Raw genomic sequence first — 18,964 nt, forward strand, 5'->3', positions numbered from 1 at the left:
AGGTAATGACTGGAGCTTCCTGCCGTTCACAAACTGCGAAAGAAGGGAGACGTCCCCCGTGCAGGATATCCGACATTTAATCTGATTTCTGGATTACACATCGCCGTGTGGACAGCGGCGGAAAGGAACATTCTCGCACCCTATGCGGGCCTTTTTCTCCCTTTTCGTCTATTCCTTCTCCTTCCCAGCTGGGCAAAAATAACTTGACGTGATAAAAGAAAGACAATCGTGACGATAATCTGACGATAGTCGGACGTCTAGATGCAGTTTTGAATGAACCTAATTTTAAATCGATCAATCAATTAAAGATTAAAATAATAATAAAGATAACGCGGGGATTATTTCCGATAATCTCTGTAATTAATCTAATTCAATAACGATCTGAAAATATTACTCGTGTACGTGCGTTGATAACTTACATCGCGACTCGAGTTCTCGCGGTTATTGTGCGTTATTGCGCGTATACTTCTCAGACTTCCGGTTTCACGACAGAGACTCTGTGTAGGCCTTCTTCCTGCAACCGTGGGAGATCGCGCGATCTCTCGGCGCCGCGCGCGTTTCTTCTCGCGTAGCCACGCTTTAATTGGCAGCGCCCGGTGCAACAGAAGCGAAGACGTTATATCAGCGTAAAAATATCTAATGTTATCTAGACAGAAAGATAGAGAAAAAGATGCGGAGAGGGACGATTCTTTCGGATCGTGTTACTTAACCGTGTCGTCGCTCTCACACGGCGAGATGATTCCACGTTTATTCACGCGTGTGATCCTATGATTTCTGCTACCACATAGCGATTTCATAAACAACACGTGCTATAATTCTTCAAAGTTTCAATTGATGACTTGTACTTTAAATTAAGCGCACGTGTAGATATATATATTATAAGAAATTAATATAAATTTTATTGTAACAACACACATAGAACGCTTAAAAAAAAAAAAAAAAAAAAAAAAAGAGAGAAATGCCCTCTCGGGTCGTTACAACATTTAAGGCACTTATAAAATGTTAAGCAATTTAGCGCGTGTGGATGCGAACGGGACTTCAAAGGCCGTCGCGCACGACCACGTGCATCACGGTGGGGATCGGCGTGCGTCGCGCGTTGTCTCATGGGGACGTTTTCACATGCAGCCACGTCATTATACCGCCTACCCGCGTTCGCATTCCCGGAACTTCATTAACTTGTATTCTTAAATCAAAATAGAAACCTCGCGCAGTCTCTAATTAACATAAACAAGAGACGAAGAGAAAGAAACAAAATACACTTAACTATTAACGAGGCGTCTCATCTGTGAAATATTCATAGGTGATTTTCTGGTGACGTCATGAATGTAGAAAACTTATTTTCGATATAAATATAGAAGAATGATGTGTAGGATATACGCACATAAATGTCACAGGTACTAAAGGATAACAAAAACAATTTTTTGGACCTCTGATCGATCATCCTGCACGGATAATGGAAAAGATCGACTTATAAATTAAGTTGTATATATCGTGAATATAAATTGTGAATCATTTCTCGATTCTCCGCTTGCCATGTTGAACAAAACACGCTTTATTCTTGGATGTGTCGCGCGCGGTGCGTTTATTCACTCCACGATTCGCTTGCGTTGCACTGCATATCAAGATGTAACGCGGAATTCCAACGCAATTAAAGATTGCAGTTACATGTTAAAATATTTTCCTGCTTGTGTTTGATTTTTATTCTATTTTATTTTAAGCACATAATTTTTCACAATTTTATCAAGAAAAATAGAGATAAACTTACAGTATTTTAAAATAATTTACTTATGAGTTGAACATAAGTAGTAGAACATTAATATACTAACATAAGTCTTATCTAAAAATGTTTAAAATAATGTATTTGTTCTCCATGAAAAATAAAATTCTCCTTTAATCCAACTGTTTTTGAAACGTGAAAAGTATTTACGTCAGCTAATTATATATACGTCGAAAGTGAAATGACAAATTCGATGAGTCGCAATAATTTATTCGACTCGGTCAACGTCCCACGAGCTCGGATTCATAATGCAAGTATACGGTGGATGCCCGTGACACGTTCACATGACCCTTTTCCGCGACGTCACAGTTCTCATGAAACACTAGACGCATATGTGAATGGGAGACGTGTCGTTACAATACTTCCGGCGGATAGTTATGCGACACGAACAATATCAGAACGTAAATAAAAGTATGCGAAATTCTGATAAAAAAAAGCCGCTTAGTTGGTCCTTTTTTTTATCAAAAAATATATTGGCTTTACAAAAAAATATATTACGCACATAAAAGTATAAAAAAATATATTATCTAGATTATGAAAAATGAATTTAAAAAAAAAAATTTTAATTATTCAATTTTAACAACTTGTATTAATTTGCTCATTGTAATAACAATATATTTAAACAATTAATGCATTATTGTAGTTAATAATTATATAACTAAATAAATAATTAGAAAGAATAATATTATAATTTGTTAATTTTTAAAAAATATTATTATTATAGAGTTTTGTTAAAATATGAGTATATTATTTATAGCGCTCTTTTAATAATTCAATAAAATATGGTTGTAACAAGGGAAGCAATTTATATCATCCATGCATATTTTCGCTGATTTCGCCAGTCAAAGCACAGTCAAAGTATAAACGCCTATACCGGATATCATGGGATCAGACGAGTATTTGAATCATCAACGGATATTGCGCAATTAGGAACATAAAACTCGCGCTAGCGAGGCAACGGAAAGCTTCATAAAAGAAATGCGGAAAATTGTCCAAATAATTTGCCAACAATCTTGAAACGTAACGAGACCAAATATCTTATATAATTAGACAATGTACCCGCAGACAGTGGTGAAATTGCACAAAACCCAGGAACATCCGCGGAAGTTGGGTTCATGTGAGTAGGCATCTAGAGTCACGTGGATATTACACAATAGCGATAGTCACGCGAGCAAGAAAAAATACGTCGAAGATATTAAAAAAGGAAAAAAAATAATCATAATATAACCATGAAATCTTATCCGCAGACAAAATAGTCGAACGATAAAATTAGAATCACGTAAAGACACAAAGTGTGGTGCAGTCTCGGCAAACACCGCAAAAAAAAAAAAACGAAAACTACCAGATGTTTACGCAACAGCAGACCATAACCTACCTCAAAAAATCCACTGTTTTGTCTGCTGATGGAACACGTCCCACATACATATATCAAGTAATGATTTTGCGAGTTTCAATCGGGCTCTCTTACAAAGCTGTAACAATAAATTATTATTGTATTGTACAATATGCTATTGTTCAGAATGGAAAATTTTGAAGCCAATTTGAAGACAATAGATTGCAAATGATTACTGTAAGATAAAAATTTTTTTATAAAAAATGTATGTATAAAATATCTGTACAGATAATTACGTTAATATGTTGTCTATTTATTACATTCAATAAAACGAACTTTACACGTATGTGTTGCTAGTATAAATTATAACATACAATTAGTATAACAAATATATAAATCAATATATTTACTTAATTAAAATGTATACCAAGTGTGTGTTAAATATGCTTACAATTAGAATTTAATATTTGTGAAAGAAAAACCCGCGCATTTTATTCAAATACCGAACGACTGATAAGCGCTATTGCGTCATTACAAAATTGCAGACGTCGTTTCCGCGCGAAGAAAATTTTCCAGCATTAAGTGCATAATTAACGTTACGTAACGCTGTCTGCAGAAAAAAATCACACCGCTGATGCGCTTTAAACCGCTTCTAGTTCGCAATTATCCACATGCAAATTTAAATGCTCTGTCAAACGGTCGTAGAACAGCGGTCGGCGAGTGTGCTATTTGCGTAAATGGTTTTTACAGAAACTCGCGTTCCTTCGCCGCGCTTCCTCGACATCGATAACCCGTGGGGCCGCGGCCAACGCGTACGCGGAATCTGCCGGCTGTCTCGTGATACGCGTTCAAGTTCCACGACCTGTCCGACCTCTTGCGACACGCTCTCCAGGGGAGGATGGTAATTAACGCCGATAACGCCGATTAATACCACGCCGCGACGCGAGTATCAATATCGCTCGATTACTCGCGAACCGGCACGTGACACCCTCCATGGACTTTGAACGCCTCGTTAAGATTGTTTACGGGAGTACCGCGCTTGATATGATCGCGCGTCTCGTCGGTTGCCACATGATTTATAGCGGTACGTCAATACCCAGGATAACGCAGATGATTATGAAATCGAGCGGCGGGAAACTTGGCGTGTAATCGAAGCGAAATTACGGAAACTTTTGACCATTCGCTTGACAAAGGCGCGATAAATGCTAAAGTATATCTATTTCAGTGATAATTGTATAAAATTTATATTAGGTCATAAATATAATTGAAGACTCGCATTAAAAGTAACCGTTTAATCATTACTGTAAAGAAAAAAAAAAAAAGAACAAAATACATACTTATTATAATAGAAACGGAAAAAATATCTAAAAAAAAATTGTTAAAGAATTTCCACACTCAGACGTCAAAGATAAAATAAAAAATTTAGATTTAAATTTTGTCCGATTTTCGTATAAATTATTACAACCTTCCGCGAGTGATAAATTGCGCGTGATTTAACGATAGTAATATACTATTTTTATCGTAAGTACATGTGACAAAAAAAAGTACGATAAATGTTTCTCGAAAAGCCTCCCATGACGAACGTGGCGTTGCACGCGTTGAGCTCTTAAAGCAAAACAAAATTTGGGCCACGACGCGAGGCGAGGCGAGGGGAGGCGAGGCGAGGCGAGGTGGCGATACGCGCGAGCCGCGCGGCAACGCTCGTTAAACCATTAAGCGACAACACGCCTCCGGGTTATCGTCGTGCTAATAAAGTCGAGGCATTGTGGACACGCCGGGCCGATAAGCGCCCCGTTTTATTTCCCTCTCTCGGTGGCATGCTCGATATAGTTCCTTCAATATACAGCCGTACGATCGTAAACCTGGATAAATCCGTTACTATCGAACATCAACAGAATAATCATAATTCATAAATCCACGCACGCGACACGATTACCCGCCCACATCTGCGGCAATTTCCTTTTGTTCTGACAATGAGATATCCCCTTGTGTGTGTGTGTGCGTGCATGTAAATGTGTGTAAGGCTTATTTAAAAATACATCTAGAAGATAAAATTACGCATACGATCGGTGTCACGTTCTCGCAAATGAGTCATGTCCCAACGGGTGCTTGATCGACGCAAGAGTCGGATGACACTGATAACGTTATCCCGATACGCATCGCAAAGATGCGTAACACGTGAGCTTATCGTTGGATCGAGATAAAAAAAAGCATCGATATATGAACGACACGAGACGCGTGTAGGATCGCGCGTGTCTCATGGCACATATACACTTTTCTTGAAAATATCTTATCGTTTTCGCGTGTGTAAAAACTCCGGTCACGTATAAAGATTGCGTATTACTATCGATTAATTAATTTAAATCTTGATAATATCGAGCGTGATAAATTTTTTGTTTAAAAAAAGTCTCCCGTTTAATAACGATACAATTGTTAAACCCATTATTCTCTTCTTTATGTGTATGATCGACGGTGTTTGCTACATTTTTACAACGAGGTAAAGAATTTTCTCTATCCGAGAGACCGAACCTCGTTAATTTACATGGAATCCTCCGAGCCCGAGAACGTCCAAAGCAAATTTGCTTAGTCCGGTCACGCGCGCTGTATACTTCGCGCGCCTACGCGCCTACGCGCGGCCGCGTGCGCTCGCACGTCGAACCTCCGTTTACCCGTGTCATTATTAACGTGCAAGGTGGGCTAAGTTTGCGCGACGGTTAGTGCCGGCGGTTGAGAAGAGACGTATAAACGAGCGTGTTATAGAGAAACCGAGAGGCGTACGCGTTCTAAGCGCTCAATTCCAACGAGATGATGCTTGCGCAAGGTATACGAGTTGACATCAGTCGTTGATACACGTTACATAACGACATTTCGCGTCTCTTGTTATGTAAAAAATTATCACCTAATCACATGTAAATCGTGTGCACCTCTTAATGCGGAAGTAGAAACGACTTCAACATGGTCGGACAAACACGCGTGCGCGTAAATTTTGTGAAATTACTAACGATTGCGTAATACGATATCTGGATTATCGCAGATTTTATGTCACGTACGCTGCCACGTGCGACGCGATACCACGTGGAACAATATAGAGGATGTTTGATAAAGACGATAGCATACTCTGACAACGTCACGTTGTCTTCTCGGGCTTCGCATCAACGTGTCAACATCGTGTCATTTGGAACTTAAATCATTGCGTACAACATGTGCAATAATTAATGTAATCATAAAAAGACATCGGAAATGGAATACCACGGATATAAATTACGAGCATGCATCATTACATTGAAATGCCATCGTGTATTGGAATGTAACACACGAGTCGTACATGAATAAAGAGCTTGTTTTATTTTCTACAGTCGCTCACTGCGCTTCGCATTTATCGCATTAAACGCTAATCTCGCTTGGGAATCGTTCCAAATTGACAATTTATCCCATGATGCAAGTCAATCAGGCGGCCGATTATATGCATAGATTATTTTGCTTTCGTTGTATGCGAATTATTTATTTTTTTTTTCATGATGTTAAAGCCCGACTGGCATTAAGCCAGGACACTGCAAATTACTGATATCACACTGAGAAAGTTTACGGCGTTCATTATCTCCGATACTTAACGAGATTCCTCCTCGACTTTTTACTACACCCGGTATACCTTGAGAGACATGGACAGCGGGCGCGTTCCGAGGGCGTGCATGCGTAATGGCGAGTAAAACTTAATTGCCAAATAATAATTAGACAATATAAAAATTAAATGTCAGGACGGCTAATTTACGAGGCAACTAGCTGCCGCCGCTGCCGGCGATAATAATTTCCACGAAAATTACGCTCGGCACTGTCCCACCCCCCCTCCCTTCTCTTTCTCTCTCTCTCTCTCTCCTTCTCTCGAATACTGCCTTTCTTTCGGTAGCCACTAACGACGCTATTTCTTCTTTCCCGGCTACTTTAGGTAGAACGCAAAAGCCGATTAACCGATCACAAAACATGCTAATCAAACATCTTACTTTATACACCAGAATTGGAAACGCGCAGCGTTATATTGACATAACTTGTGCTTGTACAACAAATTTTATGTCTGATTTATTAATATTTATAAAAATATGCGAATTATGTCATTGAGATATAAGAGATATACAGGGTGTCCGGTCGCGACCGCCCCATAACTCAAGAGCAGATAGAGCAGGTCAAACTAAACATGAAAGTCCTCTACTATTTTGCGATTTGCGCAATAATTATTAAACTATTGAATAAAAACGCTCAGCGAACGATATTATATATTTATATATATATATATAGTTTAATAATTATTGCGCAAATCGCAAAATGGTAAAGGACTTTCATGTTCAGTTTGACCTGCTCTATCTGCCCTTGAGTTATGGGGCGGTCGCGATCGGACACCCTGTATAATTTACGAGAGAGATAGTCTTATTGGTAATAAATAAATTTTTTATATATTAATAGACTGCCTCTGCAATTAGTATATTAAAAGCAAAAAATATTTTCAATCCCTTCTATTTGAAGTTAAACTTGGCCCAAGTCGAAGCAAGCGCTTCACCGAGTCGAGTTCACAGAACCGTACTTTTCCCCGGCATTTCTCCTGGCGGCGACACGCCAGACAGACTTTCTTTCTGCGCCGCTAACGACGATATTCCTCCTTTCGTAGCTACTTAATTTGCGCGGTGCTTTATGGCGTGGCGTCGCGCCTACGGCGGGGTAATTTACTCGCGCGAGAGAGCCACGACGTCTCTACTCTCTACCTTTATCCGTTGCATGTTTTCTACGAGCTTCTTTTTTCGCGAAGCTTTAATAGTCACCACGTGGTGGCTATCATCGTGTTGGCGGAGACGTGAGAAATGCGAAGGAGTATCATCACGCGGGTGACTCGCTAAAATTATCTTCCCTCGCGTTATATACCTCTTTCTCTTTCTCTCCCTTTTTTTTCTCTTTTTCATGTCCTCTCGCACTCTCGATCCCGAAACGCTTTCTACCTGTGATAAAGTGGAACTCTAATATTATAGAATCCAAAACAAAAGTTTTGCGCTTCGCACCAAGAACTTTTTCTCTAAAGTTTGCCGAAGTGGAACGTCTCTTGGGAGACAATATACTTGGAGTATTCCATAATTGACGAGATATCTTAGAGAAGAATGTTGAACCGATTTCACTGTAATCAATAAAGGCTAATTTTGAGCTTTCATCAGCAAAAAAATACGAATCGTTGGATTTTTATTTACGTTGTTCGATATATACGTTTTTACTTCACTTATTAGAGATGTAATTTCTTATGAAAAATATCGAAAATATATTACATTTGATCTGTTTGGAAAAAACAATATGTATAAATAAAATTGATTGCACATAACATTGTTTATAAAAAATTTTATATTGAAATAATGTGATGAGATATATATAAAAAAATAGATTGTATCTATATTTTCCACACAAGCAATAATCAAGCTAACAAAAGTATATATTTTTTTTTTCGAATGTGCTTTATACGTTGCTTCATGGGGTGAGTCAGAAGCCACACTAATTAGCTATACAGTTAGTAATTATCAGACGAGCGTGAACATCGGCACGTATCAATTACGGTCGACTTATTAAATTTCGGCTATGCGATTAATTAATCTGCAATTAGCAAACGTAGCTCTGGCGCCCGTTTATTAATTATGCAGCGAAAGCTTCCAGGAACTCACCTCGAAAGTAAATTAAGGATCGACTGGCGAGGAAGTCATTAAGGCGCCCTCACGCGAAAGATATATGGACCTTTAGGGTACCGTAGGTAAGGTTTCGCAAACTGAAAAGCAAGGTGAAGAAGAAGGAACGCGGTTTCGCGTTATCGATCGGAAAACCTGACTTCAAAGCCGCAATAAGTAATTCGCACTTACGTCAATATCAATCTCGCGGCTGAGCACGCAAATTGAAAACTAATTTAAGAGCATATCGCGTACCACATCAGTAATTACTTTTTAATTAATTTTCGTCCTGAATGCCCGACCGACAGGTAACCGAGCGAATGCCTGTACGTTCTTCGCGTGCGTGATTTTTAGTTCTCGCCAAGCATGATTAGTTCTTTCTTCAGTTATCTTTCTCATTGCCGAACAGTGATTCTCATCGCGAAAAAGCTCATTATCTTACAACATTAGACTAATTTCAAATTTCAGACTAATAAAAAGAAAGAAAGAAAGAAAAAAAGAAAGAAAGAAAGAAAGAAAATCGATCGCGGCAGACACAATCTAAAGCAATCGACGGCGAAACAATGCAAAGACTCGTGTACGGTCATTATTGTGCTCCTGTTGTGGGTCTGTAATGAGGTCCTAACGTACCCATAAGAATGCCACCAGACGCGTTTCGCGCATCGCCGAACCAGCTAAACGCGCCAGCTGCCGGTTGCTGTCGCTCGTGCAGAGCTTCCTTTTTTCGTCCTGCCACGATTATTGTTCACGCGGCTCGATCTCGCAGCATCGTGGTTTTGCTCTGCGTCGATCCGACATGCGATGTTTTTTTCCGAGCACAGAGCGAAGAAAGGATACCGCGCAATATTTGTCGCGAAAGGAAGCGAGGACGAGAAAAGAATAAATTGTATGTCCAAGCAGACAAGCGTGAACTCGTGAATCATAGCGAATGCACACGCGTTTATCCCATGGCGTATAGCAAATTGTCTTATCTCAATTAACGGCTATACTTTTTTACGTGCGTATCGTTTTAAATTTCACGTTAAAAATATAATTACATTAATAGCGGTAAATCCCGTTATGATTGTCTTTCATAATTACATGTATTCGTGACACGACACGATATTATTCGCTTATTACGAATGTAATTGAAATAATTTTAATCTATTTTAATGAAACGACGTTGGAAGCAGTATAGCAGAGCAGATATCAGGTGTATTAATTTTTGCGAAAGCCCCGAATTACGCGCACGCAAACTTCGTGATGAGATCAAATATCGGTCCGCGATTCCACGAAAAAAGTGCGTGTCGTATTCCACGTGCGTATGCATGCGTGAAGCCGACCGTCGCGCATAAAAAAGTAGGTGCAGGAAGCATAAACGGCACTTTTTATCAGTCGGACGAGGTACCGTGTATCGCGGTCCATGCGTTATTGTTTCGCGTACGTGCGTATGCATCGCGTACAGAGAGCCTTTTCATGCGATACCATGCACGTTGCCTATGCAATGCAATGCAGCAGCGATATATGCATATGAAAGTAGCGCATATAATGATATTCAATAGCTCTGATGTACTACGTGCAGATTTTGATATATAATATCATCTGCTAATCTTAATCAACAGAATTTAAGTGCAAAGACACTGTTCAAAACAACCGAACTTGAAACTTAAAAGGTATTTTAAATTATTGATTACGAAATATCGAGGCACATTGTGAAGTAGCCGACGCTGTGCATATTCACAAGTTGCGCTTTAAGCACGTTCTTATCAGTGCTCATTCTTTATCTTTAGAGTGCTTTGTAAGGTTTACACGAAACTTCCTCGAGGAACATTCCTCGACACATTCGCTAAGTTGACTTTGTCTTCGCGTAAGTTTAAGTCGAAAGTTATGCAATATTAAAAATCAAAAATATCTTGGCCAAATATTACCTATATATTTTTACCAAAAGCGTTTTTAATCTTTTAACAAGCACATTAAATATATTTTTATTTTTAATTTATTTAAATGAAAACTTTTTATAAGAACATTTTAATATAATATTATATATTTAATATAATATAATATTATAAATACTACATAATTTTTATATTATATAATATATTTAATATCGTATATTTAATATACAATACTTTAAATATTATATATATATTTTATATATTTTATATACATATATTTAATATAACATATAATATTATAATTTTATTGTATATAATATAGTATTGTACAGTTAATGTTTAATGTAAGTAATATAATATTATAACTAAAATTCCGTGTAATTTAAGCTTAAATTTCATGTTTACTACACGGATCTCATACTTGATCCTACCGTAGAGGATTCTAAGGTTAAGATGGGATTATCGTTGCCTCGAACGCGACGAAGCTAATCAACGGGCGTGAAAAAGGCGTGCGTGCGCGGTACGGTAGGCACGCGAAGCTCGCGCGATCCCACGGAGCCACGCGATGCTTCACGCCGCGTGCACGTGACCTCCGTGACCTTAAAACCGAGCACTATTTTCCGCTGCCGGCAGGACTCCTCTCCCTGCCGGTATCTCCTTGGTATGTTACAGGACGCTGTCGTGTTACAGAACGAAGCACAAGCATGACACAAGAGGCTAGAGATTAATATTATCTCGCGCGTGTGTAGCGCAAAGCCGAGGATACGTGCGGATCGCGAGTTTCTACACCGTGCACCGGTAATCTTGTCTTCCGTTCGAGAGAAGCGTCTTTGTTGCTTCTGATATGTGTCTGTAAGATTGCTGGTGCACGATATTATAAATAATGCGAAATCATCGCGAACGTCTCTGCACACCCGGAAGAAGAATCGATATTCGCTGAGGAAATGAGAACAAATTTTTCTGTTTATTTCTTTTGACAACAGAACAGAAAATTGCTTGCGAAAATTTATTGAATTTCTAGGACATAATATGCTGTCTTATTACTGTAAGAAAAATCGCCTTTTCTATTTTTATAATAATCGTGTTTATTCGTTTTATCACAGGAATTTACGATCATAATTGCACATGATATTAAGTAAAATTATGTGTCTGAAGGACAGCCTGTAATTTTCACAAAAATAATGTAGATCTATAGATACTTAGGGAACATTAGCTTCGCGAGAGGCTACCGTTTCTACGAATGACCTAAGGGTACCATCATCATCATCATCATCCCACACATCACGAACTCGTGACCATGTCGGTCCTTCTCCTATGCCTGAAAGAGAAATGTCATCATAATTTTAATCCGACGATTATATGGACCCGCTTCTCTCTCGATACGTATCTCCTGCCTGAAGACACGTGTCTCGACACGCACCATCGACCGGTCGGTCGAAGGACTTGTAATTTTCATGCATGGTTCCTAAGGGGGTGTCGCGCGATATGCGTCGCGTGCACGCAAAGTCCGACACGTGTATATACTCATGCATTACGTAAGCAGTCAATTTCACATTGCCATTGCCTCGTATGAGTTTTGCAAATTACATGCGAAACATGTGGAAAACCATTATCCACACACGTAGCTATCGTGAGATATAAAAAAGAAACGCGGATTTCTCTCACGCGCGATTTATCTTACTGCAATGATTTACGGTACGTTAAATCGGAGTAGGAAGGAAGAGGTATGCGGTTGTAAAAATACGCGCTCTTCTTTGTCAGCGCGTGTGAGATGCGTTCGCACGCGTATGCACACATACGGACACGTCTCTACCATCGTGGAATGAAACGATCGACAAAAAGCGATGGGTTCGAGTTATTTATTGAGGCTTTCGAACGGGAGATCTGTGGTGGACACAGAAGTGCCTTGGACCGGAAGATATCTTATCTGAGACACACACCGTGCGCACCGAGAAACGCGCTACGTATACTTACATCCTCGCCGTGAGCCTGATATCAGTCGGCGATAAGGCAACGTCTAGTATCTGATGCGCGTGCAAAAACAAAGGCAGCAGCGCGAACCTCCTGCCGTCGTAGCGCACTCGGCTGCTCGAGTGCTCCGTGATAACGAGGATCGATCTCGTTGCTCGGTCGATTTATATCGAGAGTGTATATCAAGAGGGCGATGCCTCATGGCGGCCGGAGGCGCGAAAAATCCGCCAACACGGGCGCCTAGTGCTATCGGCGTTGGAACGAAGATACGCAGGTGATGATCGAAAGACCACCTAGGCTTAGTTCCATCGAGTGCTTTTCATATGCCATGATTAGGGGAGTTTGTGGATATTGCGGTGATCGCACCAAGTGTACGATAATGTCCGCGAGACATGCATTCGAGCGTAGATCTTTAATTCGCAATTTGTTGAATATCTATTTGAAATGTATCGCATATAACACGCGAGATTTTGTATCGATATATCTCTATGCAACAAGAAAAGTACAAGGAGTAATAAAATTGCTACATGATAAAAGACAATACAAAATACTGATATTTGTCAAATTATTTATAAACTCTATAATATTTGTTTTATCACAAACGTTATAATAATAAAAGTGAGAATGCGGCGTTTTTAACGTTTTCTCAGGAATGTAACCGACTTAAAAATCTTACTGTACATATGATTATTACACCAGCTGAATCGACGAAAGTATTCGTGTAATGGCATGCGAGCCGCGATCCGTGCGAGTAACGAGCGAACGAACCTGCGATCCGCGTTTGAAACACGAACCTAGTCGGTATCCACCCATTTCCGAGGATTCTCCCTCGATTTACAAGCCTCCTTGTGGCTATCATCACGGAATTTCCCGCAGCCACTAGCTCGGCAAATCGCCACCCGATACGGTCGATGGCGCGAATCGGTAGTCAGACGCCGAGGCAGAACCTCGGTGCATACCTGAGATCAGTACGTTAACCTCCCGGAGGGGAAAGGGACGATAAATTAGGCGAGCCTTATCGGCGATCGTTGGCGCGAGTATATAACGCTCCTCGCCCAGAAGCTCCCTTGGCACACGCAGATGCTATCCTCTTCGCGCCTGCATCCTCAGTCTCTTATTGGCAGAGAGACGAGAGAACCATACTTATTCAAAAGAGAGAACTCGGACGCGCGAGGGTTCGGTTTTGTTGAACAAATAAAAAAGACAGACATATTGGTTTTACATATTTGGTTCCCTTATTTACGAGATCATAAACCTTCCTACTCTTCTTCGGCCGCATTTCCGCCAAATGCAACAACGCCGTTACGATTCCAGGATAGAGGTAACAAGACTGACTTGACGGCGGGAAGCGAGCGGAGAGAGAAACGGGCTACAACCGCGCGGGTATTAATAAATTTCAGAGTAAGTTACATTCGCGCGCAAGTCGGCAGATGCTCGAGATTTATGGGATTCAGAGCCGGTGACAAATTCATACATATCCGCGTTGGCCGAAAAGCGTGAAATTCGCTCGGGGGGAGAGAGAAATTTATTTATTATAATCCATATTTATTATGTTTTGAATCACAGGTCCAATTACTCTGTAGCTGATATCCCGTAACAAACAAGTATAAATTATCTGTAAAATTACGAACACAAATTCCTCTGTCGAATTAAAAATATATTTCATCGATAATATTTCTCTTATTCATTTTTCTTTCGTTTTATTATTTATATTGCTTTTATCGAAGATATATCGTCAATTAATAATAACGCACTTGAAAAGGATCTTGCTTTTGTATTCATTAATGGTTATCTATTTAAATCTTCCGTGAGTTTGAATACTCACTGAAAAAGAATTTTAAGCGCAATTACAGGTGCATCATGGATGGAAGGGAATGTGTTGTGCAACTCCTGCATAATCAACAACTGTGAGCCTTTATCAAGCGGAAAGCTTACACACTTCGAGATAAAGTCGGCAATCCACTCAGCACTTACTAAGGCGGTTGCTTGCCTTAGCCAGGAACTGCAATATAGCACGTTGCGTTCTCCACGTGCAAGAGTTTCTTTGATTTATCGCGCCTTGAAACGAGCCAAATTACACCGTTAAATCGTCTCGAATGACAGTCGACGAGCAAGCGAGTTATTTCACACGATCGGAATATCTCATATATGTGTGTATGTACTGGGTGTCTTGCGTCAATTACATTATTTTTCAGTAACAGATATTGCATAAAGAATCAGGAAGTGTAATTCACAAATATGATATAGAGAGAGAGAGAGAGAGAGAGAGAGAGAGAGAGAGATATGCAGTAATATTATTATTAAAAATAAAAATAGTACTCTTAGTTTTTATTCATTCTTATAGAAAACATGATCATTAAAATTTTATTATTCAACTTCATTAATTACATAACAAAAAATCATTTCATTATTTTATTAGTTGATCGCAAATAAAAAGTCGAATTTATACTAGTATATTATTTATTTTTAATGAGGACTGCAGATCACCTACACCTCGTACAAGTTCACAATGAATACCCGTGGAAGACAAAGCGAGATTGGTGTACAAAGGTCACGTCATCGAGTCACGAACTACAACGAGCGTGCAAGAATCGATGTCGAGGAATCGCGAAGGAACGAAGACGACGACGAGGACGAGACCAAATGAGATGAGATAGAAAAGAAGCAGTGAGGAAAGGAGACGAGAGTAAAAGGTCGAAAGAAGGAGATGAAGAAACTCTCGGGTCGGTCACGCGTCTCGAACTCAGCAATGGCAATCACAAGTCTGTTATTGCGAGTGGTCTTTCGAAGGCTAAGTACAATTACAGGTTGCTTCGAGAGCGAAACAGAACGCGCGCGCACGCACGATGAAAGAGATTGTTCGTGCTTTGTGTATCACGCTCGTTATGGATGTGTGTTGAAAAGTCGCGAACCTTCTCCAGATATGTCAACGTCTTCGTGTGGCGTTATCATATCATCGGCGACGAGATATGATAACCGAATTGAGTCACGTCGCCACACACATTTCTGTATTTCTTAATAACGATCCGTCGAAAATACATAAACGCGGAAGATGTCTGATGCGCGAACGTGAGGCACATTCCGGATACGATCTTCTTTAAAACGGCCGTCTGACGTGACCTAAAGCGACATACCGGTTCCATGCTGGTTTGTACTGGTTTTTAGTTGCAATAAAACACGTTAAGAATTGGATATGTTAAAGGGGAATTTTTATGAAAAGATACGAAAAGCTCATGTTTCATCATGCCACTTGCATCTCCTACCCAGGCTAAAGGCCGAACTACCGAGCGTGTACGAATTAAAATTGCAAAGTAGAGAAATCTTTTTAATTCTGATCGCGTCAAAACAACACATTAAAACTACGACGCTATATATATTCTGAAAAAAAAAAACATTCAACGTGGGAATACAATGAAGAGAACGATGACCAGGCAAAACTTCGGTTTCACCGTTCACCGAGAATGGAACCACGTGGATCCTGCGGCCGAAACTCGCAACGCCTGACGCGGTACTAAAAGTTTCGGGGCGTGGGTAATAATTTACGATGCCGCGCGGTAACTATCCGTAAGTACCAGCGAGAGCAAGGCTAATGTTCGTCCTTATGTACTGCGCGCATATACCCGCGTCCAGGTCCACGTCCGGTCCGGCTGACTTAGGGAAGGATAAAGTGAAGCGAAGGGGAGGATGAGAAGGGAACGTTGTCGGAGAGGAGACCATCGGTCGGAGGCGTTCGCCTTTACTACGCATAAATCTGCGGTCTCTCCGCCGACGTCGTGACTTTACTGCCTTTCCACGAAAACCCACACCGCCCTCCGAAAAGAGTCAGTCCCCGCGACCCTGAAGCCGCCGTCGCCGCCGGCGACACAACCACGACGCAATGTAGGTCTCTGTGTCCCCGGTGTTAAATTATTCCCATGATGAAGCTGCATGCGAATCGCTTAATCATAGCAGTGGCGTTGAGATCTTGAACTCGTATAATGCTGCTTTAGCTTATGATGAAAAGTATAATTATAATAATAATATATTTTTGATAAATATACATCGCGTGAGAAGACGAAAAGAGTGTGTTTGGTGAAAAAAAAAATTGTTTAATTTTATTTAATTTTATATCATGTATATATTGTTTCATTAGCTATTAAAATAGAATCGAGCAAAGTCTTGATCCACATCGATCAAGTCTTCCGAAATAATTCGTTTAACGGCGAAATCGTAAATTAAGCGTGCGCATATTCCGCATCGATTACAAATAATTGCGTATAACCGAATAAAAATGTACATAAGTAAAAAAGCGCGGAATCATTATATCGTCGGATTATTATAATAAATTCCACCGAATAATTGCTATATCATTCATTTACTAAATTATTGCCTACGCACGCAAGCTTAATTAATCATTCTCGAAGTGCAACATGTGTAAGGTTGTGCTTTGTTCTCAATTAATATCCCTTGTTCCAAATTAATAAAAAATCATATCAAAATTGAATCTTTGAGTTGATAATTCAAAATTTTATTCCTATTTACAATCTTTACTTTTTTACTTTTATGGACTCTGGAGGATTTTAGTAGATTTTATTATAAGAATTGTATTTTATTAAACTCCTATTTTGTACTTCCCCTATTTGAAGATGTTAAATTAAACATTAAGGTCGAAAATAGGAGAAAAATTTAGACTCGGGGAGATATACTACGTGTGTGTAAAAATTGAAATCGTGTCTTATTAAAAAAAGTTGGATTTATCATAGTAATAAAAGTTAGCAAAACTATAGTTGCTAGACTGAATTTAAAATTAAGATACACGTTAAACTTTCAAGATATGTATTATATATGCAAAATAAATATACAAGACATATAATATACAGTAAAAAACCTTTTCTAAAAAAAAACGCCAAGTACATAAAAAAAGAGTGTCTACACTTGTACACTTGCAAAAAATAAATCAAAAGAAACAAAAATTAAAAATGCTATATTACATATATTAAAATCTATTACTTATGTATACTTGTAGTGTTTTTTTAGTGTAAGAAAACAAAATTTATAACTCACCGATCGATGCATACTTGCGAAGTAAACTATGTAGACTAGATTAATCTGTAACATACAAATATAAGATTTAAATATAACAAAGTTCAAAATAAATAATATTTCCAATAATTATTATTATTATGCATCGAATTTATATTCTATATACATGTAATGATAGACAGATATTTAATGGAATAATTATATAATAATATTTCAAAAAACTATTCTTTTTGAATACAAGCTTTTATAGAATTCCATATATAAAAACTTTTTTCTTTAATTTTTGTTTAATTGTAAGTTAAATAAATGAATCAAAAATAGACGAAAATAATCAGGTTTTTCTCTTTTAGAATTCGTACTACTCGCGCATCTGTAATCTCGAAAACGATCATTAAGAACGATCGCGCGCGAAGCGTCTACGGTAAAAATGAACACACGATACTTTCATGGCATTCCTAAATTAATTAAGGCACGAAAGCGTGAATATCGATTGGAAACATTAAAAATCATATTTATATTCAGTAAGAAGGTTTTACCGAAGAAAACCCTGTTACAATATAAATGTGCTCCAAAAATGAGCACTGATTGCCACCATTATACTTTGCCATTATAGAATACTTTCTTAATTAAAATAAATTACAAAATATATCTCGTATAAATTACTACAGGCCGCCCATATGAAGGTTACGCTTCAATAAATATGGAACTTCGTTTTACGGGATCGTCTGCCTATCGATACTCCCTGACCGAACCGCTCCTTCTTAATTAATAATATACACCAGAGAAGGAAACTAATATAAGTAATCAGTTCATGGCATTTACACACTATTAAACTCCGCCTATTTTTATACAAGTATCTACATTATTTACATCATTAATAATAAAACAGTTCCATAAAAAAAATTAAATAAGGAAGATCTATCCATAAAATACATCACATCTTTATTTTGAATTTCTACAAATTCTATTTCATTTCAAAAACAAAAAGCAATTAGAATACTTTTCATATTTTATATAAATTACAATATAATATTTTAATAACAAAATCATCTTTTTCTATTTCTCGTTGTTTTTCTCATTAACAAAAAATCTATTTATATAATCATACGTAGATTTAAATAATTGCAATATATTATCCAGATATTGACCAAAACATTTTTCCAGGAGTATCTATAATTTAGGAATAAATTGTGAGAATGCGTCTAGTCATAAGGAGGTACTTCCCATCGTTTCAGGAACGTTGCGAGAAGCAACGCGAAAAGGCTTGCCGATGATAGAGCGCGCACGGACGTGAGAAGGT

General features: G+C 38.6%; 1 long non-coding RNA gene across 6 annotated transcripts in view; it reads right to left on the reverse strand.

Moving 5' to 3' along the window:
* Positions 1-18,964, reverse strand: part of LOC140669956 (uncharacterized) — a 238,941-nt gene that overhangs the window by 130,779 nt on the left and 89,198 nt on the right. For 5 of the 6 annotated variants that reach the window (XR_012047447.1, XR_012047462.1, XR_012047459.1 and 2 more), the window contains exon 4: positions 17,686-17,730. The exons of the other annotated variant lie outside the window; for it this stretch is intronic. This is a non-coding gene — a long non-coding RNA (uncharacterized lncRNA). The remainder of the gene's footprint in view (positions 1-17,685; positions 17,731-18,964) is intronic. 6 annotated transcript variants of the gene reach the window in all.

This window comes from Anoplolepis gracilipes, chromosome 1 (genome assembly GCF_047496725.1).
Source record: "Anoplolepis gracilipes chromosome 1, ASM4749672v1, whole genome shotgun sequence".
Classification (NCBI taxonomy): domain Eukaryota; kingdom Metazoa; phylum Arthropoda; class Insecta; order Hymenoptera; family Formicidae; genus Anoplolepis; species Anoplolepis gracilipes.